A 26,990-nucleotide genomic window follows, 5' to 3' on the forward strand; every position below is an offset into this window, starting at 1 on the left:
TTAGAGTCTGTCGCTTGTGTTCGCCATGAAATCATGTTATACCATACCAGTTTTGCAACATGCCGTGTGAACGAAACGACCGCAAGAGCTCCAGGACCGTGAAATGTGAATCATGACATTCATAACATACATATCATGATTTTCATGTCATGACAAGTCAAATATGTTCTTCATACAGTCATGTTATGGCCTGCCAAGTTTATTATTGAGACTATTATCGAGATGGCTAGGAGATCCAAAAGTCGTAGGCGGGAAAATAGATGGGTAGATCGATAGATAGACACGTCAGAGTCGACGAATTTCGCTAAGAAATGCTTCGCTTTTAAAAATTTGCCCCGTATCTGCATGTTACACTGAAAATGTCGTCGAAAGACAATAGTCTTGCATCTGGAGAAAGTAACAAAACGTTTATGTGATGTTCTGCGCCAGAAAATCGGTGAATAGTATTTTGGAGGCACTGCGTTGGAGTGCCTCGAGCGTGCAGCGGAGGGGAACAAGCGCATCAAGTCACGTCACACGTAAGACATGAGTGCTATCTAGCAGTTATTTTGGGAAACGAAGCGCTTGCCATGCCCGCCTGTCTCTGAGGCGATAAGGTGTAGAACGCAAGGCGACGGGTAGTTGCCAGTACTGCGTCGTCTTAGCAAAGCGTTGGAAACACTTGCCTTTTCGTGCAAGCGTTTTATCATCAGCGCAGCGTGATAATTGCTACGGTCCTTGGAATTACTTACGATGCCTTTTCTAGTAAAAAGACCCACACAAAGCATATTGACGTGTTAAAGTGCGTCAGATATGCGCAATTATTGCTTTTTAATTGGCAGTCGCCAAGTATGAACGCTAGACCTTGTGCAATATAGGTTGGCGCTGCGGATAAGGTTGGCCGTTTGGAGGGTCATTTGATGCCGTTTAAGCCTTTAAAGTATCGTTAAGGACGTACAAACAGACAAGTGTACAGACAGACAGACGAAACTTTTGGCGTGAAGAATGAAAGACTAAGAAAGACTATCGTCCTTAAAAGTGGACAAGATTAAAACATGAAAAGCGCAACGTAATGTAAAATTTTTTACATAAATTAATAAATAAGTTATGCACCATCTCCCAGAAGGAAACACTGATGGGATGCGAAGCAGCAGCGGGGCGCATTGCGTTGACTCGGTTGAAATGGGCATCGAAGCGCCTGATGGAGACACGGTTCGAAGTGAAACTCGTTGACGCGTTTACTCGAGTAAAGGTTTCTGTGAAACGCAAAGGCACAGGAGGTAGGTTGGGTTTCGTTTAAGTTTCATCGCAGGTAAATGAGCCGAAAGAGTGGTTTCACTCAACCGGTAAAGCGGTTAAGCGTTGCGCATAGTGGACACGGTGAAGCGAGACAGAACTGCGTTGCAAGTGGGTGGAGGTGCCGGCAACGGGGACTCGGTCGCCGGATTTCGTGCTAACCGGTTGTGCCCCCGCGGTCTCCCACGACAGCTCAGCACTTGCCGACTGGCTCGCCCTACGCCTGACGCCGACAAGACCTCTCACGGAGAGGTGCCCCGTCCTCGGACTCTTGCGACCATGTCCATCTTTCCTATCTTCTCCATACTTCCGTATGTGGCTGCCCTGCGTCTCTCTCTCTTTCTGCTCCTCTCTCTATCTAGATATCGTTAATTCCTCCCTATCCTTCTGATCCCTCTTTACCCCCATCCTTCGTGAGCTACTGTTGAGGTATTCTTCCCCTGAGAGACAGTTACGGAGCTCACTTTTATCTCTTTTTATTTAAGAATAACTCCCCCTTGCCGGCGGCTGCTATGCGTGAAGGAGAGAGTGACGTAAATGGGAAGCTGCAACTTGAACCATTTGCACCGCTCCAACACCTGTGGTGAGGGGGTTGTGTGGACACACAGGACTACGTTACATAGGCTAGTCAAAGAGCTGCTTCGCATCTAAAAAAAGACAACTCCGTATATCGCTCGATCCTGAAGCTTTCATTTTGGGGACGTATAGATGTAAGAATGTTTGCGCACCGAATAGTGCATGCATTAACCAGAAGCCTAATGAAAGCTCAACGACCGACCAACGCGACAAGCGAATGGGCTCCGAAGCCTCTCGGAAGCGCTGTTTTAGCAATGTTCTTCACGTTTGCCTTCTTTCTTAATAGTGCACCGCAAAGAACATGGCTGCACACCACATCCGGCACTTTCGCCCACAAGGCCTGTTGTAGCTTCCTACGCAAAACCCACTGGTTCCGCCTCGAGCTACAATCTCCAATGGCAGCAGGAAGACGCAAGTCTTGTTAAAACACAGACACGAGAAGCCTCCCTCTGAAGCGGCAGCCAACCTCTTCCGCTTCCGCACATCCATACCACTGTCAGTAATGCACGGCTTTGTTGTCTCGTGTTTACGCCGCCCTCCACCATGACCTCGTTTCCCGATCTTGACTTTTTGGGGAGATCTCGTCTGTGTTCTGTGTGTCTTCTTTGTCTTCAGTAAACTAGCGCTGAAGCCTATCCGAGTGTGTGTAAACTCGCCCAAGTGAAAGTGCTATTGAATGGTGAGATCTCGAGAGGAACGCGAGTAGGGAAAAGACGTTGACCGCTGCCGATCGTTAAGAGAGGCTGATATCGTCACGCAAGCAAGCGCAGTTTTCCCCGGTGCTGCCACGTTAATCTCATGGCCTTGGTAAGGATTTATGACGGTGTGCTTTCATTCGGAAAGAAGCATGCCAGAATGGTACCTGATGTAGGTGGCTGTATGTTGTGCTTAGGAGTCAGGTTCGTAACATGAGGTTATATGAAAAGGAAAGTTGAATTGTACCGAAAAACACAGAAACAAAGAGCAAGCAATTAGCTCGTACAGACGGTAAAGGCAAGATGCGAATAGGAATAAATCCTAGGTACGTCGTTCGCAAAGCGTTCTTCATTGTTTATCGGCGGGATAAAAAAGAAAAAAAATGATAATGGTAAGACAGAGCAGGCCATCATACCAAGTTCATTGTGTTCATGAATATTCATAAATAATTGAGCTGGTTCTGCTCATCGAATTAGTCAACATCATTGATAGCATGCCTTTAATGTATCGTAGACTATCCTTTCTTGAAACCATCTTGTTATCAATGTTGATTGATGTCTGGCGTTTTTCTTGTCACAGTGCAAACTACCTTCGTAAATTATATTTCGTATACCACTAAATGAAGCTAATAGGCTAACAGTTCTTCAATTCTTTATACCTCTTTTTGTGCACGAGGTTCCAGTATTTCTTCGTGCTCCTCAACTACAATTTCGTTTAGGAGAAAATAAAATCTGTGTTTAAGACACCTACACACACATTCATTGACTTCACGTGAAGACCTCTGTTGTTGCGTTTTATACAGATTCTCAATGCGTGTGTTTTGACTAGTTCACCGAATATAGTTTTCTAGTCAAGCATGGGCAATGTATTTATCTTTGAAAAATGAATTGCCCTAACGAATCACCTTAGTTATTTTCTTCGATATCTTACTAAGCACTTCTAGAACTATAATCATTTTAGAAAAACGATAAAAAGACTGAGAACAGTCAACTCTACACACCACTACGCAATATACATTTCACCATGTGCACAACCACAATATGCAGCCGATACGGTCTGTGGGCTCGTATAGAGAAGCAAGAAAGACACGGTGATTGCTCATGGAAACACCCCGTGAGTATTTTTTGAGACACGTGCAGAAACTACTGGACATGTCTTGTACTGTACCTCAAATGCTTCGCCTATAAATTCCGGAATCATTGACAAAGCACTCTAATGCCATACTTGTCCACATAAACCAGACGAAAAATTATGTGATAAAATTTTGCATATACCATGCAGGGTTTTTTTTCTTCGTTCAGCATTCGGTATCTATACTTCAGTCAACAGATACCCCACACATTTCAATCAAACATGCACTTCTTTCTTTGAATGCCTCCTCACTTTAACCAAGTTCAATTTTTTTTTATCTCGAAGGATCTCCACATAAGAGAAAACACGAATTCAGTTACACGTGTCGCAAGGGCGGAATTATTATTGCAGCCCTCTGTAAATAAACAATTATTATTATTTCTGGTACCTAACACGAAATCAAACAATATCACTGAACTCTCCTGTGTCCCTTGAGGAGATTCACTGGCAGGAACCTTAACGATGAAAACATTTTGGAGCCCCGCCGCGGTGGTCTAGTGGCTAAGGTACTCGGCTGCTGACCCGCAGGTCGTGGGTTCAAATCCCGGCTGCGGCGGCTGCATTTCCGATGGAGGCGGAAATGTCGAGGCCCGCGTGCTCAGATTTGGGTGCACGTTAAAGAACCCCAGGTGGTCAAAATTTCCGGAGCCCTCCACTACGGCGTCTCTCATAATCATATGGTGGTTTTGGGACGTTAAACCCCACAAATCAATCAATCAAATCAAAACATTTTGGAAACAAGATCACAGATTGCACTAGCCCAGAAAGCCGCGCGAGCCCTCTTTCAGTACTTGAAGGTCACATCAATGAGTGACCTTCTGTGAAAGGCTGCAGTGTATGTGTGTTGTTAAATGTGTGCACCGTTCTCTCTCCCTTCTCCTCTTTTTCTCTCTCTTTTCGTACTTGAAGTGATTTTGCACCTAATTTGTAACACAACGTTTGCTTTGAAAGATGGGGCAGGAAGGGGGTGGGGAGTTTCACAGATAGGAAACTTCTATGTATTTTCTTTCATGAGGACATTTTGAAGGTAACTCATCATTTGATAAAATAATTTTATTTGCTACCCTCAGCTTACATGAGAATTGGCCATATTTGATTGACTTGCCAACATTACGCTATTCACTTGGCAGAATCATATTTCTATACCCATTATTATTGATTAAAAAACACTAGTTTACAGACAGCGGAACACACTTTAGTGGTTCGCGAAAGCACTCTGAGATTGGTTGTGATTTACAAATCAATGAACGTAAAATATTATACAGTATATGAGATACACCTTTAGGTATCAGTAATGTTACAACTGCATGCTAGGTAGCGCATCAGTCTTGCTATTACAACCGCAATAATTTTATCGCATTTGGCAAAAAGTGGTCTTTATGCAATTAAGATCCATGCACGATGTATAATATTATTGATTATGTGCTGCTTTCCGTCCTGTTTGTACGTCTTCTTCAACTCGAAATGTTTATGTGTCAAAGATGCACTGATATGTTGGCAACCAAACGTCATCTGCGCTGGTTGCTAGAACTCGTACTAGCGGCATAGTATGTTCATTTAAAAAGTTCATCGTGTAGGGTTTTTGAAAGCAAGAATGATACTAGCAATACTCAATTGTTCAATCATATCAAAGGTTTAGGAATAGTTTCTGAGGTCCTTCATTCAGGGTTTTCGAAGTCTACGCCTGCACCTCTAATAGCGTAGAGCCCTGAAGTTCATGACCGAAATAATTCACGGCCAGTAATGAAGGTCCTAAATGAAGGCCCATAATTTGTTTTCAAGTAATGTTTGTTGTAGAGCAAACAACTTTGCTTATGTAATATTTGGGCATCTAAATTGCAGAGAAAACTGAGAACAGTAAACGTGTACTCAATAATAAAGCAGTCAAGAATGTACATATGACGCATTACCCATAAATTTGTGTATTGGTTTAATATTAAAAACACCTATGAGAGCCTAAAACGTAACGCAATACGAAAGAAAAGTGTTATCGAGAAAGGGCAAGTGAACTACACGCATTCTAGAAACTTCAAGAAATAGTCGCATGCTATGAGGTCCTACGCTACTCCTGCTTATCTTATTCGGCAAAAAAGATCTTCCTGCATAAGAATGGAGTGCCTCACGTATTATGCATGATGTACACCACACCTGGCGGTTTATGCAATGAGGCATTTCCTTTGTCACATCAGGTTAAGCATAAATTTACATTTGCTTCAACCCACCGTACTCCTTTTTTTTGTTCATGCAGTGAAATTTTTGAAATACTAAAAAAACATAAACCACGCCTCTTATTGTAAAGAAAAAAAAAGCAAGCTATAATCTTTATCATAACATCAAACACCTTGGCCAAATAACTACTTCTTCAAAGTCTTCTTTTGGTAAATTTCGCTCAATCACGGCTGCCTCTTGTACGCGTCAACTTCATTGCGCATGTCAATAGAATGCAGTTCTAGGTACCATCCAGTTTTTTTCTCTTATCACGTACATATTTTTTGTTTATATTTCAACTTCATTCATGGCATCGCTCCTTAAAGCAGTCCGCAAATTTTGATGGACTTAGGTACTGTTGATTAAGAACTTGCATGAGTTTCTATTTTCTGAAGGTTCCTGCTGTTGGATCAACGGGCAAAAAGGGTGAACATGGTAGCAATTAAGTTAGCTATTGCAGTTTGAAGAAATAGTCCTGCGCTGATCAAGAAGAAAAGAATTGTAGCCCCGCCACGGTGGTCTAGTGGTTAAGGTGCTCGGCTGCTGACCCGCAGGTCGTGGGATCAAATCCCGGCTGTGGCGGCTGCATTTCTGTTGGAGGCGGAAATGTTGTAGGCCCGTGTGCTCAGATTTGAGTGCACGTTAAAGAACCCCAGGTGGTCTAAATTTCTGGAGCCCTCCACTACGACGTCTTTCATAATCATATGGTGGTTTTGGGACGTTAAACCCCACAAATCAATCAAGAAAAGAATAGAAGATTCTGAATAAACTCAGAGACCGATTGTGGAACCGCGCGTGTTCCATTGATCACACTGAACCATTGATCATATTGATCACACTGTGAGGAACCATCGATTGAGGCATGTGAATATGCTTCCTTTTCAGCCCACCGCCAGTTTTTCAAAACTACTAATTTTTCGCCATGGCAAGATATGTTGCTGAAAGGCAAAGTTGTCTTCGTCATCACTGTTAATTATGAACCCCTAAAAGCCCCTATTGGCGTATTACATATAAGGGAGCTTGCATAAGAGAAAATGATCATTCAACTAATTATTATTTATGCAAATACAATCAATTACATCTTCAAAAGGATAAGGGGAAATTACCAAAAGATAAGCTACAGAGGAGAAATAATTCACTTGTTATATAACGTATGAATATGCCACAAAATCATTGCCACAAAATATAGATTTTTTTTATAATATTTGTTCGGGATTAACGTCCAAAAACCACCATATCAATTATTATAATCTTGAGAGACGCCGCAGTGGAAAGCTTCGAAAATTTGGACAACCTGATTTTTTTAACATGCAGCTTAATCTAAGTACACGGGTCTCCAGCCATTTCGCCTTCGTCGAAAATGCAGCCGCGTCGGCCGGTATTCAATCCTGCGACTTACGGGTCAGCAGCCGAGTGCCTTAGTCACTAGACCATCACAGCCCTTGTAAAGCGTAGCTTTGAATTGAGCAATATCATAGTAATAGCACACTTGAAAAACATCCCTGTGGAAGACGTGATAACAGTTCGTTAAATTTCGATCAGATGTTGCCGTCATTTCTCGTAGAACAACAGCGCATTGCTGTGATGACGCAGTCTACGTTAACGCAAAATATGTAATATGTGCATTTTGAGCGAAGGCTACCAAGTGCCGTATCCAATATCTTGTTCGCTGCGCGCTAAGAGAGTGCGCTGCTTAAAAGCAGTTGCAATATTCTACATGATCCTCGATTCACGTTATTCAGAACTTTGAGTTTTCTGCGTTCAAAGTACTCAAAGTAGTTTTGATTTTTTGTATATGTGCCGATTTATCTATAGACATAATACTTCGCTATACAAATGCGTAGATTCATGATTTGTTGGTTTCAGGGTTCATACACAGTTAAATGACAGTGGCTTCATAGCATACCTTTGGCAACCCTACTTCTAGGGTAATATCAGATGATTCAGATGATTTCAAACATTTTCAATAATATTTGCTGGTGCAAGCAGGCTGTCACCAGTACGTGATTGTTTTTTAACTTATATCAAGAGTTAATTGGCGTGGTTCCATTATCATCAATTGCGAAAATACGAAATACAAATACTTTCACAACTGTTAATTTAAATCTCCACACGAACTATAGCTGCGAAAGAAATTCTGATTGGTTTCCCTTGGCTTGTGCCTAAGTAATATTGCGAATCACCATCGAGACTCTCCCGTCTATTTGGGCTGTCAGAATTTCCACGCCAGTCTACGATCACGGCCTCTGTCCGAAAAAAAATGCATGGCCTAGAATAGCCCAGCACTAAGCCTCGTCTGTACGCCTTCACATTTTGTCAAGAAGACCGGACAGCCGTGTTTGTTCTCCCAGCGTCTGTGAGTTATGCGGACCACATAGGTGAAGTATGACGACGTCGCTGACTTATCCCCCGAAGAATTCCGCTAGGCGCGCGTGGATTTCGACAAATCAATTTTTTCTCCAATAAAGGCCTATATATATATATATATATATATATATATATATATATATATATATATATATATATATATATATATATATATATATAATCTGAGCTTTCTGAGCTTTTCGGCACGCACACATTCCTATTCTTGTATTGTTCACGAGTTCTGAAAGCAATTGTTTTTTTTTGTTTAAAACTAATTTATTGCGCTCGTGCACATGGTGTCGTAATCGCATTTCCTGTGTTTTATCTGGAGCGTGGTCGTCATGGACTGCGCAACGTCTGCAATAATTGAAAGCGACCTATTTTACTATTTCGTTTGCTTTGGGCACCTAAAAATCTATACGATAATGTATTGCGTTCGGCATCTAAAAAAATGGTTATCCAAAAATAGGTGTTGTCTGATGGCTGCACCATGCCATTGTTGCTTACCACTCAGCCATTGTTCGAACATTTACTGATAATCTCGAGATTTTGCTTTCTTAGCATAGAGCTCAACCTCACTCGATGTACGCCGGGGGTGAAGGGCTCACTTTAATGACAAGGCTGTTCATAACAAGCATCGATGTATAATGCAGAGATGTGCTGTCTGCTGCCAACAGGCAGCGGCGAATTTAGGGTATGATTTAAGTGGCCGAAGGTGAGATTGCGATGGTTGGACATACGGACAAATTATGCACATAATTAAATAGTTATGTGCATTTTGAACTTACGTCAGCATAAGGCACCTGGCTGTAGTCCTGGTTATAAATGAAGGTACGCAGGAAGAAATGCTCAAAAGCTAATCGTTTGGCACAGGCCCCACTGATGAGATACAGCAATAAAAAAAGTGACATCAGTAAGCTAAAACTATGCGATTGTATAACGAGGGCTATTGGAGGATGTAATTCCAAAGATGAGCGAAATAGCCAAAAATGGCTTTAAATTGACCTGAAATTCTAGAAACCGTACAGAATTTTCACCAAGCGCTAATATTTTAGCAAAAATGAGATGTTCTTCAATAAATCGGTATATATTGCATACAGTGAAGTCAAATACACTTGTGCTGTTTACGTCAGCTATGTACTGTTTCTTGTTCCAAGTTGTACCGTTAAAAACTGCAGTGACAAACATTCCACTAACATCATACACTTGCTATCATGAAACTTTAGTTAATTTGGCTAATCACAGCTCATGACATAGAGAAAAATAATAAGAATAAGGCAGTGATTGAAGCAATAATGTACACGGGGTGCGGTATTGAATAGGCGATTGCTTTTTCTGGTTGTCGCAGAATATTTCCGCGGCACTATAGTTTATCGGTTATGCAACGAGCTTTCCTTGCGCTTAACGGTCGTCGTTCTACAATACCTGAATGTTTCAATCAATTAAACTTCGACAATTAGATACTTCAGCTAACCCCTCGAAAACCAGAAATAAAAAAAAGGTATACGACATTGACAAAACGGAGCTGCCGGTTGTGATGCGCACAATGCGCACACTGGTAGAGCCAAGGCTGACAGTTGAGGAGATAAGGAGGCGCAATATTCCGAAGTCCAGTACAATCAATATTCAGCCTGAAAGTAGAGATATCTGAGGTTCCGGTGGAGTGGAGGCCGCATAATGTGGAGTAAATATCCGTAAATAAGCAGTGCAAGCTGAGTGTGGTATTCAGTTTCTGCAGGACAGCCTGAATTGGAGTACATGGTTATGTCATCCACCTAAAAAGCGTAGTGTGTGTCCTCTAACTGGCTGAGGAGCGCTAGAAGCTAGAACATGGCTCGATGGAATAGAAGTGGCGAGAAGAGTGCTCCGAGTGGTGTACTGTGGGTGCCTAATGTATACGAACCATATTCGAGTGTAGTCGATTGAGCCGAGCTGCGTTGCTCTAAAACCCCGAAATCTAGAAGGGGGGTACGTTACCAGTGAAAAGACGCAAACACCGCACCGGAGGCGATTTGGCATGGCTGGCATCTCACATATTATCAATTTCACCACGTTCGGCATCCAGCGTCTTTCACCGAACACTGTATTATTCTGCCGTTATAATCTTGGAGAACACATTGTGTATGTCGTAATTGTCTAAAGCAGTGAGCTGAGAAGAGAGGGGTCACAAGCTGAAATCCCAACTCACACTCATCGATAAGCTTTTCTTCTGAGCTATTTTTATTTGTGGATTTTATTTATGCATACATATACATATACTGGACAGTAGAGCGACATCGAAAATCCGCCGGGATTGTTCATAGAATAAGTATACTAGTAAGCAAAGAAATATAAACAAATGTGCACCCCGAAGGCCAGTGTTTCACATGCCATTATGGTGGTGGCAGAACGCATTTAGACAAAAGAAGGAGAAAGAAAGCGAAAGAGACGGAGGACAAAGAAACATTCAATCACGTAAAACCGCTGTAATCATGGACGCGCCTCATGGTCCAATAATGCAGCAGTCATCCTTTCTGAGAAAATGCGGGCATACTAATGGCATCTCACGTGCACTTTTTTGATCTAAGCTTTGTTGGCTCAAATTTGTGTACAATCTATTATCCTTCGTTCTTACTACACCATATTGTGTCATGCTGGTCCAGAACTGTTCTGCTTCCATTTTTTTTTATTTTGTGGTGCTTCCTGTGTGCACCTGCGTTCTTTTCCGAGGATAGAGCGTGTGTTACAGCTCTATGGCTTTGAGCACTTCCAGATAGCGTACATAAGAGCAGCAAGGGCTAATGGCAACGACAGAAATGCTGTAAATATAACTATCACCTAAAAGAGAGTTTGGGTGAACTTCTCATGCATTTGGCGTAAGGGGTATTTCTTTCTCGAACTGCTGGACCAAGATGTGTGCAGGTGTCTATCGTTCACATCAAAGGTACTCTGATCGAAGTGCTATGTTGGCATTAGTGTGACTTCTGTAACTGCATGACAAGAAAGCTTGGGCACTCCGTTCTTCCCACCGAGTGCAATAAAAAGTGGGCCTATCTTCTTCTATTTTTATGTTTTCTGCCTGTTAATAGCAACAAAAGTTTGGGCCTCTCAGAATAGCAGGAATGCCACCAGAAGTATTCTGCTTTAAAGTCGCTGCATTTTGGAAGTTTTTTTAAAACTTGTTTTGTAATACAGAACGAACCATGTTCATTCCGATGTTTTTCTCACTCGCTAAGAGTGAATACGGAGTTATTAAGCAGTCCATATAGTGATCTGTCTGCCTCGGTAGAACAGCGCCTAAGATGCCAGGTTGCTGACCCAAAACTCTCGAGTGCGATCCCGGCCGTGGCGGTCACATTTTCTTGAAGGCGAAATGGTGGAGGCACTCCTGTACTATGCAATGCCAGTGCACAATAAGGTACACGAGATGGTCTCCATTTCTGGAGCCCTTCACTACAGCGTTACTCATATTCATGTCGTGGTTTCAGGACGTAAAACAACATATATGATTTTTAATAATAATATATTATTACCTGTAATTACCAACCTTTTCTTAACTGATCGTTTCACAGCAGATGTACGATTCAAAATGACCCGGAAATTTTATACATCACAAAGATTTATATTGTACGTGTTCATGATCTTAGTGAGAACAGCAATAAATGGGGCACACAATAAACTGCGTATGTTAAGACATGTCACCGAGGCAAACTTATTGAAAAAAATTTCATGTGAGATTGAAAGTTCTCCAGAAATAAAAACAATAGTATGAATACAATGGCCAATTTCGGGTGAAAATCACAACCATGAAAACGAAGAAAACACATATACAGGATGGACGCTAATTTGCAACTGCATATTTCTTGAGGGAACAGGCTAATATAAATTTACGGCTCCTCATCTCTTGTGCAACGTGCTTGAGCCGTCGCTTACGTAATCACGCTGTAGGACACATGAATTCTATATACTGTGCTTTCGACTTGGCCATGGCTCCCGAGGTTAGATCCATCAATAGGGCACTGTGTAAACGTGTCATTCCTTATCTCCGATGCCGCACATGATAGCCTCAACACTACACCGCGTGACGGTATGTCGCGCAGCAACGCAATTTTTTCCCGCTCCGCCACGCGCTGCAAATCGCGAAATTGTATGTGGCCCACAGTACATGCATACAGCTTGTATTGGCTATACAAAATATAATAGGAAGGCCATGCCTTTCCACTGTACATATCCAATGTTTTCCATGTTTCTTGCACTGTTCCTTGATTGTAAAAGTACTTAGGTACTAAGAAAATAATTAAAATATAAAAGAAAAGATATGATAGCAGCTCAAAATCATTCCTACTCACTTCACACCCTAACAAGTCCCATAAAGGGAGCTAGCCTTATTCACACAGTGCTCATACACCAAGACCCAAAACCTCAAAGCACTGTCACAAAATCAGACAACAATGCTAATTTGCCTTCACGTGTTTAACATCACTAGCACCGCCTAAAGTAAAGAGAAGAAGCAGCTGCGTATGGTTTAGGAAGAGCACAAGCTTTATGGAGGTGCTATAAAGTCAGTGCAGGGAATATGCTCGTTACGATACAGTAAAGTACACCTGTGCAAACGTCACACAGAACTATGCCGATATTACGTTGCTGAAAGTAGCCTAGCATATCTCATTCCAGGGGCACGGAACCATGAAGTCATTGCTTCCGCTGGTCCCGTAGCTCGGAAGTAATTCGCGTTCCCGTTTCATCTGTGTCCTATTTAGACAATCTTGCTCATTTCCTTCGGTCTCGTCGAGACTGAATGTTTGTAGTTATTGTCGCTGTCTTCTTTGAGTTTAGTCGTTGCATCTCGCTTTCTTTTCCCATAACGTTCATCGAAATGCCAAGTGAGCAGAACAAACTTCTCCAACGTGGATGGACTTAGCAGCAGCAGAAACTAAACAAGAGATGTCGCTACCAGCTCGAGGGGAAAAAGGCAGAGGACAAATGAAAACTGGAAATGTAGAGGAACTCTCTGGTGAGGCTTGCCCGTGGCCCTTGGAAGAATCTGTGAACTAACGCTTGCTTCGGTAGCATTTGTAAGTTGAATTTGCATGTCAGCCCAGGCCGTGCCGAGAGTTTGGGCTCAGTTGGTGTTCACCAAGCATGCAGGCTGCTTACGAGCTCTACAAGAACTACCCAGATGTCGCGCTATAATGCGAAACACACCAGTAATTGATAGAATAAAATGGCATACCAGGAAGCTCTATGAGAAAGCGTTGTCAGCATAGTTGCTACAGTGTCTCTCACAAAACTAACGCAGATAATGTTCACCCAGCCAGTTTTTTGTATGTTGTCTGAAGAGACTCTGCGACATAGAAGAACATACAGTTGCTTATTGCTCATTGCCATTGCTTATTCACTTCATTTATATCAAGGTATTTTTTCACTAGGAACTGTCCTCGCACTCCCGTAAAAGGTTCAATACCAGGCGGTGTCCGCAGACCCCTTTATCGGCAGTCTCAGATTACACATCTAGTTTAGAAAAAAATATAACGGCATCTCTACGGATTGAATGTTGATGAATAGACAAAGCAGTGGGATCGTTCGGTATTAACGCAATTTGCCGGTGGCAGAGACCACTCACGCATGGAAATGAGCGCCAAGTGCTGCACAGATATATAGAACGCTTATTGGTTATATCTGATTTCGGCAGAGTTTTGAGTTTTGTTTGGCCTTCATTATTACTTCTCTGTGGTATCAAATGGAACCTTGAAGTTGGCAAAGGCGAGGTCTGGGCACGTTCCCCTGGTGATTGTTGGTTAATTTTATTCATACAAGATCTATCGTAGAGCATATCGAGACACCTACTGCGCAATACGTTCGCTGTCTGTCATCTTTATCTTTACCATCTTTATCGTCATGAGTATCATTATCATCCTCATTACGTAAAGTAGGAACCTTACATGCGCTCAGTCATGATGGCGGAAACTGCACAGAACTCCCTGTAAAGAAGATCGTTCCACGGTAGAGCGCAGAGCCATATGACGAGTACTACAAAAACTAGCGACAGCTACGGTGCGATTGAGGACAGGCCTCATTCATGAACTGCTTCGCAGGAAAAAAATAATTGGGCTGTGGTTTATGATTGCTATTATTATGCGCGTTCCATGCAGCGGAAGAAAATGAAAAGCTTTATTTCAGTCCTGCAGGACGCGCTTAGCGCGTAGCGGGCGCGTCCCGCGTAGGGGCCGACAGGGAGTACCTGGCGGCCGCTTCGTGGGCCTGCTGGACAGCCCATTGCTGCTCGGCGAGAAGTGAGCTCCTGAGAGCCTCTTCGACTTGTTTGAGGTAGAGCAGGGAGGAGGTTTTTCTACACTCCCAGAGCATGTGTGCAAGTGTCGCCATGTGTCCACATGATGGGCAAGTGTCGAAGGGGTATGCATCAGGATAATAAACGTGAAACACTCATTTTGTTTCTGCCTGAATCAATGAGCAGTACAAGAGGTGTTGGAAAAAAACAACAGGACTTTTTAGGTCTGCTCTAAAATAGCATTGCATGGATTTCTTTCCACTCGTCAAGGTGGTCAGCCAAAAAGACGCTTCCATCTCTACGCTGCTCAGAAAAATGGGAGACGGAAGGCAACTGCTTCCCGAAAAGGTACAATACTAGAATGTAGAGAGCAGATTTATCACTTTTGAGTAAGGGTCACTTCTTGCACGCTGGGCAATATGACTTCTACTCTGATGGAGAGTAGAATACATTCAACACGTTCGTTTTCAATAATGCCCATGAAGACAAGGTAATTCGGCTATATGCCCAAGATACCTACCTGGGCCGCAGAAATCAAGATGCTCTGTAGAAGTTGAGATACAAGGTAGTGTGGATCTCTCATATGAACTAACCTTTCCAGAGGGACTATACTCGTACTCGACAAGCCGTTTATGATTACCGCAAACTTCAATGTCATAGACGGATATGTTATCGGGGCAGAGGCGCTCTTAAACTGTGCGAGTGAGGAGTAGACGAGAAGTTTCAAAAACGAATGTGGCTACAGTTTGACGTGCTTTCAGCGGGAAAGCTCGCCCACGTTCGAGACAAATGGTAAATTACACGATACAGAACAGCCAAGATGTGGACTCTACGTGGATCCCCACTGAACTTTGAGCAACTACGTCAACCTTAGATCACAAGCGTGCAAACAAGGCAGTTGCCGCTCGTTCAAGCAACTGCAATAACCATCCACAAATCGCAAGGAGGAATCTAATCACGCATCGTCTACAAGTGTAGTAGAATTCTACCGAAATAGTTAGTTTACGTTGCTTGGAGCTGTTGAAGTAATTTGAATAACGTCTATCTTACCAACACCACAGAGCGTCACCGCTTTCTACACAGAGACACCAACGCTGACAAGAGCATGCTGGACGACCTTGAAAGTCTGGAGCAACGCAGGATGCCAACACTGATGCAGAGGCACCTTCGAGCCTTTCAACAAGACACATCAACGCCGCAACATAGCTAAACCTAGTATTGATCAAAGCTCGCTCTCTCTACCCTCACGCAGAAAACATCGAGCGATATCGCACATGACAAAAGTGGATGTCCTGTGCTTTACCAAAACGTGCAATGGCAGAAAATTTTTCATCAATAGTTAAACTCTAGTCATGTGCACATGTGAAGCACAGCATTCGGCAAGTGGTGTTGGCATTTACGTTAAAGTACGAGAAATTGCGGTCATGTCAAGCTACCAATAATCAATAAGAGTCGCATTGGTGAACTTGCTGCGATAAACCATCCAAGAGAAGCATTGTAACGACATTGTATCTAGCCCCCCATCCCCCCCCCCCCCTCGAGGAAGCATAGCAAAATACATCAACATATCACAGTGAGACTGTGATAGAAAATGCAAGAATGACCCCTTCATACTGGCTGGTGACTTTATTAAATATAACAAGAATGATGACTCACTCCTGCGGCATATAAGATCACGAAATGTACTGAGATGCACTTTATGTGGCTATAAACAACCGACTATAACCAGAGGGACGTCTAAAGACCTTGTATTTGTGAACTGCACATGACATGCCATCAAAGAACTCTTGGCTCTAAATTTGACAGATCATAACGCAGTATTAGTGAAGGTAAAACAAAGTTAGCACCTCAGACCAAATACGACCAATAAAACGAACTTGTATATACTGTAAGCACGTGTTCTCACTCATTTGCATGGGGAATTTGTGTCGGAATGATTCTCCTGAGCTTCGTCCGCACATAATTATTTACATCGTGGATACGCTGAAATTGTTCTCTTCTAATGGCCAGAAAGACTACCTAACGGTGACTGAAAGTACTGCTTAAACTTGTGTCCTGTAACCATGCCTTTCGGTCAACCAGCATTGCTAAGGGCTGCTATCCACGTTTCTTATTCAGGGAAATACACTCCAACTCGAGGGATTTCTTTTTTTTTTCGTTAGCTCAAAATTCTCCTTGAATAAGCCTCACCGTCATTCGCACAAGCCAACCCTTTGACCTGGAAGCAAATGCCTAGCGAGAATGCTATTCTACAAAGCATGCGTAGGAACTTCATTCAGCCCTCCTCAATATCGACTAACTGTGAATGGTAAAAATTATTAAAGACAACTGGTCATGACCATTTAGGAAGACATCATAACGACCGCCTCAAAGCATCGCGCCTTGCAGCAACTCGGCTACCACTTATCCCACCTCACTGGTGGCCTCGAATGAGCCTCTTTTGATACTCAGTATAGTGCAGCATTGCTACCAGTATAACCTGGTTGCTTCAACACGCAATCATGGTCTCTCAAGGCAGGCTCAAAGAGAGATGTTTGTGCCTTTGTTGCTTTACGCCTATATTTATTTATTTGATTTGCACACACAGATACACAAGGACACAGAGGAAAGAAGGAGAGAGCAAGCTGGCAACTGCCACCTGGAGAGGCACAACGCCAGCTCACTCTTTCAGGGGGAGAGAAGAAACAAAGGAAACAAAGATTAGATGGTAGAGAGGGGAAAGAACATGAGGAAAAGAGAAAAAGACGTAGACTTCAACAAGTATGAGTAAAAAATTTAATAGATATAATAAAATAGGAATAAAAATAGTAAAAAGGAAAGAAAAAGATCAGTAAAAAAAGACCATCTATAAACGGGTGGCCAGGTCTGCTTGGTTCATAATTGTAAGGAGAGCTCGGTGAGCCTGGTCGCGTCGGTAAGCACTACCACTCGAAAAGAGGTAGTCGTCTAGGGTCGCGCACTTGAGTCCTAGGAAATTATATTCCTTATTCAGCAAAGACCGCTTTGTGAAATAATGTGGGACAGTGTATTACGACATGCTCAAGTGTTTCGCAGGAGCCACAACCTGCGCACAACGGGCTGCCCACACGACAAGAGTGGCGATGTGGGCTTGTTGGTGAAACAATTGAAAGAAATTTATGTAGCGCGAGGCAAAAAAACGAACACAGGAAAAAATAGACTGCGAGGACAGAGCGCTGCTAGCAAAAACATGTTTATTTTCGACCTCCAAGCCGTTTTTAAGCCATAATCGTCAGGCAAGCAAGCATTTAAGAACGTGTATTCAGATAAATGCACGACAATGTCACTTACATAGAAGAAAAAACGATAAATAGGACAACAAAAAAACCACACAGATAAAATCACGTATCACTGCGTACGCAGGAATGCCAGTTCCTTGGGTAATGAAGGCTTGCTAATACATACATCTCCAAGAGCATCAATAGGTTCGGCTTCTATGATCAACCGAGTCATCTCATCTTTATGCTGACCAATAATGATTGTACTCTGGAACAAAGGCCGGCACCCACACGCGTGAATGTGAAGAGCGAGAAAACCTTCTGGCGGCAGTTTATCAGCCTTGTAATTGTGTTCTCGCAATCGCTGATTCACACACCAACTGGTTTGGCAATATGGGAAAATATATGTCGTCATTTATCTTATTCTGTTCACATGTGGGAAAAATATATCGTCATTTATCTTATTCTGTTCACTTGTGGGAAAAAATATGTCGGCCAAACCAGTAGGTGCGTGAATGAGCGAGTGAGAGAACACTATTACAAGGCGGATAAACTGCCGCCAGAAGGTTTTCTCGCTCTTTACATTCACGCGTGTGGGTGCTGGCCTTTGTTCCAGAGTACGATCATTGTTGGTCGGCATAAGGATGAGATGACTCGGTTGATGATAGAAGCCGAACCTATTGATGCTCTTTGAGATGTATGTATTGGCAAGCCTTCAATTGCCTTTTCACCCAAGAAACTGGTGTTCCTGCGTACGCAGTGATACGTGATCTTATCTGTGTGGTTTTTTGTTGTCCTATTTATCGTTTTTTCTTGTAGGTAGATCACATTGTCGTTCATTTATCTGAAATAACGTGCTTATCGGCTTGCTCGCCTGACGATTATGGCTTAAAAACGGCTTGGAGGTCAAAAATAAACATGTTGTTGCTAGTAGCGCTCTGTCCTCTCAGTCTATTCTTTCCTGTGTTCGTTTTTTCACCTCGCGCTACATAAATTTCTTTCAAATGTCCACACGCCCTTGACGGTGTAATCGTTCACGCACCAGCACAGAGCCCACTCTTAGTTTGTACAACAGCGCTCGGGAACTACGAGGCAAGCCACGGCCACGAACACGGGGAGCGAACGATTCATTCGCCACACGCTGGTCTGGGCGCTGCTTTAGGAGATGTCGGCGTATAGGCAGAGGCGCGTTGTCCATCGAACATAGAATTTTCGAACAGTCACACTCCTCATGGTTGCATGACGAAGCAAGGCGATCCGCTTCTTCATTACCCGCGATACCCACATGCGAAGGTACCCACTGTGCAGCTAGGCATACCCCACGTGACAGAATATTGTTAATGGATTCCATGATGCTGCTCAGAATAGGGCTGTTGGTCTTCTTGCTGGTGAGTCTGCTATGGGCACCACGAGAGTCGGTGAGGATGACAACCTTCAATGCCGGTAACCCTTCTTGTACGTACGTAAGGGCGACATCAATCGCTGCTAGCTCGGCTGTCACCAACGATGAGGGGTGCGGTATTTCAAACAACCGCCTGATACCGGGTGAAGGACAGAAGAAAGCTGCAGATGCGCTCAGGCCATCGCTGCGTACAGAAGCGTCCCAAAATACTTTTATATAGTCTTCAAAGCTATCGAATAAGTGTGAATTGGCTGTATTAGTAGTACAAGATTAGGCAGGAGAGCGGCTCACAACTCGTCTTTATTGACCAGAATTTTAGGATGTTCAGATTGAACTGTTATTTGAATAAACTATATAACAATTCAAACTATTTCAGCAAAACATGAATCCTATTCAGTTAGCTTTGTCAAATACGGAACTTGAAGCCATGCCTACAGTGTATTCCAAGTGTTTGAAAGAATGTGAAAATTTTGTTGAGAGTTCTAAACAGTGGCTGCCTGTTGTTTATAGGGGTGTGGAAACACGCTTTTAAATGTAATGTATCAGGAGCGGCTAACGTTCACGAATATTACGATAAGCCAGTGAGTACTCTTTTATGAAATGATAAGGAATTCGCTGTGGCGCATTGCATAATACAATCAATTATTCGTATCTTGCGAGTGTGTAAGGCTTATTAATGTCAAATCAAACCTCAAGATGATGGCATGTGCTTTATCAAAACTGGGGAAAAAGCAATGTTTTGCCATTTACGTGTGTTCCTCAATACAGCAAACAGCGTTAAGTCTACATGTCAAAATGGTTGATTGGGCGAGTTGGTGATACATGACTAATTATGAAATGGAAGCGCACAACGTAGAAGCAGACGGAAAGACAGGGACAAGCGCTAACTACCAACTGAAAGTTTATTCGGAAAAAATATGAAATATATACTAAAAGATGATACAGTGTCAAGGCACATACGATAACACCAAAGCACAGACCAAAAATGGCAACACCGATAGAATATCTTAGTGCGTCAGCCCTACCTTACCATCGCTTACTGTGCTTTTCATTGATTAGTTAACTTCTATGGCATCTGCTAATGTTTAAAAACGCTAGCTCCTTATCGGACAAAGCGATTGATGGTTTGCTGACGCAAGCCCCGTGTTCCGCTATGTGTGCTGCTTCAATTATAAGCCTTGTGCGCTCATCTTTGTGCTTTTGGAGAACTACTGTCTTATCAAATTGTACTTCACAGCCACATCTAGTGACATGCTGGGCAAGAAAACCATCATTGCCGCTACGAACATTGCACGCATGCTCACGCAACCTGTCGTTGAGGCATCTTCCAGTCTGCCCAATATAACAGGCACCGCACGAAAGTATGATCATGTAAACTACGTCACTAATGCAGTTGACAAAACGGTTCCTGTGCTTTGTTTTACACCGCTGTTCCCTGTGTCTAGCGCCACATGTCAGTCTAGCCAGCTGAGAAAGCTTGTGTGGTGCAGAGGAAACTACACGCACTCCCATGCGCTGCCCCACCTTTTTCAGGCGGTGGGTAACCTGATGCATGTAAGGGACAACAGCTACTCTTTCTCTTTCTTTTTCGTGGGTCCTGTTGTCACGTCCTACTGCACCATGTCCCTGGCCATCTTTAGCTCTCCGTTTTCTACGGATACTTTCGGCCACGGACACCAAGACCGCCTCAGGATACCCAGCTGACTTAAGCCTAGCCACCTGATTGTGGAAGCTGGCCTCCATTGAATGCATACAGGACCGGTCAAGTGCATTAGTGAAACACGTACTCACTATGCCTCTTCTTACAAGTTTGCTATGAGCCGACGTGTACGGCAGAAGCGGTTTCCCCGCGCGTGGCTGGAATTCCCAGCAGGTATGTTCAGCCCTAAACGTGAGCCTGAGATCAAGAAACCTGATTGACGAGTTTTCCGGCATTTCATGGGTCAATACAAGTGGACCAAGGTATTTCTTAAAGAGAGACAACACATTATTGGCATGAGACACAAAACCTCGAGGATCACACTTCACTATGACTAAAAAATCATCAACAAATCGAAACACTTTCTTCGCTGCAGTGCTCACTAATTCTTGATTAACGGCCCTGTCCATTTTCGCCAACAACAAATCACTCAAAATTGGGGCCAGACACGACCCAATCGACACGCCTTGTTTCTGAAGATACACGTTGTCATTCCACTCTACATATGTGGAGTTGAGATACATGCCCAATAGGTCTAAAAAACCACGCGCACTCATTCCTGTGCTGTTCTGAAATGACACTCCACCGAATTGGTCAATGCATTCTTCAATACAAGTGAGCAACGCATCATGAGGTAAAGAATAGTAAAGATCTTTAACATCTATTGAGAATGCCATGAGACCTGTGTTAAACTCTTGTCGGAAAAATTCGATAACTTCATCCGACTTCTTAATTAAAAATGGGTCATTAATGGTGAAAAGCTTCATCTTATCTTGCAAAAACACGCCTACATTCTTTTGCCAGGAACCACACTCAGATACTATAACTCTAAAAGGTACATCAGGCTTATGTGTCTTAGCTGAAAAGAATAAGTTCAACGAAAGTTTATCGCACCTATCGAATTTTTTCACTAAGCCTTCTAAATTGAGTTCTCGGCATAGGTCCTTTGCTCTTGCCTTCACTTTTCGCAAATCGATGCCGGTGAACGTATCGAACACGGTACTATTGGCGGACTGCGCTTTTTCAAAATACTGCCTTTTTGTAAGCACTGCGAACCCTCCCTCCTTGTCTGAAGGCACCGCACAAAGATCATTGTCAATTAGAAAGTTGATTGTCCGGCTTAAAGGCAGGTGACTGCTGACGGGCTTACCGCGTTGAAGTATGTCCAGTCCTTCCGAGATGCACCGGCCAGAGTCTTCTTGAGGAACCCGACTAGATACACTTCTAACAATGGCTAACAGGTCCGGGGGGTCTCGCTTCTTCACAAAGGCGAATTTTGGGCCTAGGCCCAAAATTCTTCTTGGGCCATTTTTAATTAAGAAGTCGGATGAAGTTATCGAATTTTTCCGACAAGAGTTTAACACAGGTCTCATGGCATTCTCAATAGATGTTAAAGATCTTTACTATTCTTTACCTCATGATGCGTTGCTCACTTGTATTGAAGAATGCATTGACCAATTCGGTGGAGTGTCATTTCAGAACAGCACAGGAATGAGTGCGCGTGGTTTTTTAGACCTATTGGGCATGTATCTCAACTCCACATATGTAGAGTGGAATGACAACGTGTATCTTCAGAAACAAGGCGTGTCGATTGGGTCGTGTCTGGCCCCAATTTTGAGTGATTTGTTGTTGGCGAAAATGGACAGGGCCGTTAATCAAGAATTAGTGAGCACTGCAGCGAAGAAAGTGTTTCGATTTGTTGATGATTTTTTAGTCATAGTGAAGTGTGATCCTCGAGGTTTTGTGTCTCATGCCAATAATGTGTTGTCTCTCTTTAAGAAATACCTTGGTCCACTTGTATTGACCCATGAAATGCCGGAAAACTCGTCAATCAGGTTTCTTGATCTCAGGCTCACGTTTAGGGCTGAACATACCTGCTGGGAATTCCAGCCACGCGCGGGGAAACCGCTTCTGCCGTACACGTCGGCTCATAGCAAACTTGTAAGAAGAGGCATAGTGAGTACGTGTTTCACTAATGCACTTGACCGGTCCTGTATGCATTCAATGGAGGCCAGCTTCCACAATCAGGTGGCTAGGCTTAAGTCAGCTGGGTATCCTGAGGCGGTCTTGGTGTCCGTGGCCGAAAGTATCCGTAGAAAACGGAGAGCTAAAGATGGCCAGGGACATGGTGCAGTAGGACGTGACAACAGGACCCACGAAAAAGAAAGAGAAAGAGTAGCTGTTGTCCCTTACATGCATCAGGTTACCCACCGCCTGAAAAAGGTGGGGCAGCGCATGGGAGTGCGTGTAGTTTCCTCTGCACCACACAAGCTTTCTCAGCTGGCTAGACTGACATGTGGCGCTAGACACAGGGAACAGCGGTGTAAAACAAAGCACAGGAACCGTTTTGTCAACTGCATTAGTGACGTAGTTTACATGATCATACTTTCGTGCGGTGCCTGTTATATTGGGCAGACTGGAAGATGCCTCAACGACAGGTTGCGTGAGCATGCGTGCAATGTTCGTAGCGGCAATGATGGTTTTCTTGCCCAGCATGTCACTAGATGTGGCTGTGAAGTACAATTTGATAAGACAGTAGTTCTCCAAAAGCACAAAGATGAGCGCACAAGGCTTATAATTGAAGCAGCACACATAGCGGAACACGGGGCTTGCGTCAGCAAACCATCAATCGCTTTGTCCGATAAGGAGCTAGCGTTTTTAAACATTAGCAGATGCCGTAGAAGTTAACTAATCAATGAAAAGCACAGTAAGCGATGGTAAGGTAGGGCTGACGCACTAAGATATTCTATCGGTGTTGCCATTTTTGGTCTGTGCTTTGGTGTTATCGTATGTGCCTTGACACTGTATCATCTTTTAGTATATATTTCATATTTTTTCCGAATAAACTTTCAGTTGGTAGTTAGCGCTTGTCCCTGTCTTTCCGTCTGCTTCTACGTTGTGCGCTTCCATTTCATAATTAGTTAAGTCTACGTAGAGGTCACAACAGTGCATTTCAGCTCCAAGCATGACGCCTCATCTATCAACAGGCTCTCAGGTCACACATTTGAAATGAAGATACTTGCGAATATACTGAAAATGGGTGGTGTCCACATGTAAATAATAAAATGTTATTTTACAAATTTAGTCATTCGCTAAAATTCTGTTGAGAAGCCCCTTTGTCAAAAGAGAAGCCGCCTTCTCAGCGAGGTCAAGTAAAGCTAAAAGAATGATAGCATGCAGTGAGCAATGCAAGCAATCTGATTGTAGTGCAACTAAGTGTAGATCGAACATGTGACATGCAGTATCTAAGAAACAAACTTCATCGTTGAGTGATAATACTGCTGTATTCACCAAAATAAAATAAATTAAAGGCCAATAAACACCCGCTTGTGAATACCGTGCCATTGTAGATAAATAAACAGAAGGTGCCGTTGAAATATATTTTTCACAAACGGTATGGCTACCTTGGGCTTGGTGTTGAGTCCGGTGAAATTTTTAAGAGGATTCAGAAACTTGCGTCATCGAATATGGCATTTAACACGACAGTGCATCACGAGGGCGATCGCATCTTACAGACAACCGTGAACTAGAACCATACTTAACAGCTGCTGACAATTTTCTTCATGACCTATGCTTGAAGACTTGCTTCATTCGACTTGTGGAAAGACGCATCAACTTAACATTCCAGCACAAAAGCAATCTTTCTGAATTACAAAACATTCGTAAGCATGTTGCATTTCAAAGTGTTACAAATTTTATATGATTTTTACGTCATTGCAGGGATTGATCATTTTACTTCTTCTTCTGCTCCCACGAAACATTCTACACCTCTCATTGACAAGGTGTAGCCGGAATGTTGCGAAACCATGCTCTTTCATAACGAAATCCTTGATTAAAAAAATTCCATACTTTATTAGAGAAAAAAAACAGCATTACTGTTTAATTACGCGAGAGTCTAGGCAAAAATAAAAAAGCGTTGTAGAAGGAAATCGATAAGACGTAAAACAAAATATTACCTTTTTCAGAATAGCTTAACGAAGGAGAAATTTTGTGCAGCGTACTATGGGGACACAAGTCGCTCATGGGCAAGACGGAAAGCAAAAAGCAGCCGAATGCGTGCGTTGCGGCAGCTGCGAGAAGGCTACACGCTGCACTACTGACATTGCGTTGAATGTGGCTAGCGAAAAAGAGTCGGAGACAGACACCACAAAGCGCAGCTTTTGCTTTGTCCGCTCCCACAATGGCTGTCTGGTGGCACTGTTATCTTTTGTGGCAGCACCATTGCCTTGTTACATAGAATACAGGGACGAAAACTGAATGAAAGTATAGAAGAATGGTGAAGAAGGCTTCTTGAAATTTGTTCATTGTGATTCGCCCACTTGCTGATAACGACAAGGTCTAGGAAGAAAAGTGAATGGTTTCACAGCCTACGCTATCTAAAACGTTCTTGCAAAATCACACATGCACATATTTTGTGGGTCTCTGTGTGCAGATTGTCGGGCATTTTTTTTTCAATATTCGAGCTGCTTTAGAAGAATTGGAGAGAGCACAAGAAAGACATGAAGCAGCATCTGAATTTACAGAGCCTGCGCCTACTATATCAGTTTATGCGCGGAAGATGAAAGTCTGTTTCCAAAGATAAGCCCACGGGGGCGTTTCGGACAAAGTTTGATTGATTGATTTGTGGGGTTTAACGTCCCGAAACCAGCATATGATTATGAGAGACGCCGTAGTAGAGGGCTCCGGAAATTTCGACCACCTGGGGTTCTTTACCGTGCACCCAAATCTGAGTACACGGGCCTACAACATTTCCGCCTCCATCGGAAATGCCGCTGCCACAGCCGGGATTTAATCCCGCGACCTGCGGGTCAGCAGCCGAGATCCTTGGCCACTAGAACACCACAGCGGGGCGTTTTGGACAAAGTTTAAACAAGCATTTTATTGTGTATTTAATTAGGTCTTAGTGGTCACGGATACTTTACTAAGCTTTACTTTACTAAGGATACTTTACTAAGGCTACTGACAGCTTGGAGGCCCCATTCTTCGTACTGCGGTATTGCGACAAAACATCAGGACATACTACCGCATGGCTTCAAACTTGCGATGCATCCAGCAGCTGCGCTATGGAGTCTTCGTCAACCTGACGTGCGCTTATCAGTTCCTGGAATCGTTAAGAAGGCACGCATGTCAACGCTAGCCCTGAAGCAATTGACTTTGCGTCTGTTGGACGAAAGGTACTTCAACCGCATACATGTTTACACCGATGGCTCCACTAGTTCCAACAGCTCTGCAGGAGCAGTGGTTGTTAAATCTGAAAATGTGTTGCTTCAGTACAAGTTTTCTCAGACCACGACGTCGACAGCAGCAGAGCTCGCAGCACTTCAAGGTGCAGTAAAGTACATTATTCGGCAGCAACTTAACCAATGGGCCATCTTTTGCGACTGCAGGTCAGCCTTACAGTCACTACAGTTTGTTATGCAGCACGGGTTACACGAACAATCAGTATATCAGATAAGGCACGACTACCACGAAGCGCTCAAGGAAGGTCACGATATTGTATTTCAGTGGTTGCCGAGTCATTGCGGAATCATCGGCAATGACCGCGCGGATGGAGCTGCTCGATCGGCTCATGACCAAGACCAGCGCACGCCCATACCACTCTTGAGAACGGACGCTGCAAGGCTACTACAATCACTTGCTCGCCGTATATCTCTCCTACAATGGAATACGCAGGGTTGCTCCAACACGCACCTGTATTCGATCGACCCAAACTTGCAACTTCGTTTGCCATCCGGGCTCCCACGATGCGCTGAAACTTTACTGTGTCGCATGAGGTTAGCCGTGGCATTCACGAATTTCTACTCTCGTCTCCTTGGAATGGCGAGCACTTCGGCATGCAACATCTGCGCCTGCGAGGAAACGCTTGAGCACATTCTATGTCATTGCCCAGCATACCAGACTGAACGAGGTATTATGGAAGCCAAGCTCTGTCAGCTGGATTCAGGGCCGCTTACAGAAGAGAAGATCCTGGGACCTTGGCCGACGGCTTCCTATACGCGCAAAGCCACGAAAGCCCTCTTGTACTTTTTAAGGACCACCAGACTTCACGACCACTTCTGAAAGAACTGTGCAAGACCGTGCTGTGTAGTCTCGAGCTGACTATTCATGCTTCTCTTTCTTACTCCTCTTCTT

The sequence above is a fragment of the Rhipicephalus microplus genome, chromosome 5, assembly GCF_043290135.1.
Source record: "Rhipicephalus microplus isolate Deutch F79 chromosome 5, USDA_Rmic, whole genome shotgun sequence".
Lineage (NCBI taxonomy): Eukaryota > Metazoa > Arthropoda > Arachnida > Ixodida > Ixodidae > Rhipicephalus > Rhipicephalus microplus.